Below are 1,946 nucleotides of genomic sequence, written 5' to 3'. Positions count from 1 at the left end.
ACCAAAAAAAAAACCAAACAAACAAACAAACAAAAAAAAAAACTCCGAAATCAGCACCCAAACCTATAATCACTCGAAACCTAGATACCTATTTAAGAACAAAATCAATGGGGCTGGAGAGATGGCTCAGTGGTTAAGAGCACTGGCTGCTCTTCCAGAGGTCCTGAGTTCAATTCCCAGCAACCACATGGTGCCTCACAACCATGTACTGAGATCTGGTGCCCTCCTCTGGCGTGCGGGCATACATGGAGGCAGAATGTTGTATACTTAATAAATAAATAATTTTTTTTTAAAAAAAGAACAAAATCAAGAACAATCAGGGCAATATGTCTCTACTAGAACCCAGCTATCTTACCACAGCAGGCCCTGAATAGTCCAACATAGTTGAAAGCACAAAAATACAACCTTAAAACCAACTATATGAAGATGATAGAGATCCTTAAAGAGAAAATGAAAAAATCTCTTAATGAATTCCAAGAAAACACAAATAGTATAAGGAAATGAATAAAACTGTTCTGAAATTGGAAATTTCGAAGCAATAAATAAAATTCAAAATGAGGGAATTTTTGAAATGAAAAATTTAGAAATTCAAACAGGAATTACAGAGGTAAAAATGGAAGAGATGAGGGAATCTCAGATATTGAAGATATGGTACAAGAAATAGATACAAGAGTCATAGAAAATCTCAAAAATCTAAAAAGACTCCTGATACAAAACATTCAGGAAATCTGGGACACTATAAGAAGACCAAATCTAAGAATGATAGGAATAGAGAAAGGAGAGAATCCCAACTCAAAGGCACAGAAAATGTTTTCAACAGAATCATAGACAAAAACTATCATAACCTAAAGAAGGACATGCCTATAAAGGTACAATAATCTTACAGAACATCAAATAGATTGGGCCAAAAAAGAAAGTCCCCTTGATGCATAGCAATCAAAGCACTAAACATACAGAACAACAATAAAAGAAAATAAAAGCTGCAAGGGGAAAAAGTCAAGTAAAATATAAAAGCAGACCTGTTAGAATTACACCTGACTTCTGAATGAAAACTCTAAAAGCCAGAAGGGCCTGGACAGATGTGCTGCAAATGCTAAGAAATCACAGCTGCCAGCCCAGACTACTATACACAGCAAAACTTTCAATCTCCACAAATGGAGAAAATAATATATTTCATTATGATATCAAATGTAAACAACAATCTATCTACATATCCAGCCCTATGGAAAGTGCTAGAAGGAAAAGTCCAACCTAAGGAGGGTAACTACACCCATGAAAACAGAGGAAATAAATAATCTCATACCAGCAAAACCAAAAGAAGGGAAGCATGTCTGTACACACACACACATGCACGCAAATGCACGCACAGACACACACACACATACACACTAACTCACTCACTCATACATACACCACAAACAACACAACAAAATAACAGGAATCAACAATCATTGATCACTGATATCTCTCAACATCAGTGGTCTTAATTCCCCCAATAAAAAGACACAGGCCAATAGAATGGATTCAAAAACAGAATCTATCCATCCATTTCATCCAAAAAACACACCTCAACATCAAGGGGATAGATTTACCTCAGAATAAAGGATTGAAAATATATTCCAAGAAAAGAAGCCCCCAAAAGCAAACTGGTATAGCTATTCTAATATCTAACACAATAAACTTCAAACCAAAATTAATTAAAAGAGATGGGAAAGGACACTTCAGACTCATCAAAGGAAAAATCCACCAAGATGACATTTCAATTCTTAACAACTATGCTCTCAACACAAGGGCACCCACTTTTGTAAAAGAAACACTACTAAAGCTTAAATTATATATTGATCCTCACATTGACAGTGCGAGACTTCAGTACCCCACTCCCACCAATGGAAAGGTCATCCAGACCAAAAGAAAAAAGCCTAAACAGAGTAATAGTAGAGCTAATA

The sequence above is a fragment of the Microtus ochrogaster genome, unplaced genomic scaffold, assembly GCF_000317375.1.
Source record: "Microtus ochrogaster isolate Prairie Vole_2 unplaced genomic scaffold, MicOch1.0 UNK65, whole genome shotgun sequence".
NCBI lineage: Eukaryota > Metazoa > Chordata > Mammalia > Rodentia > Cricetidae > Microtus > Microtus ochrogaster.
The sequence above is the reverse complement of the archived record's forward strand: the minus strand, read 5'-3'. Positions refer to the sequence as shown.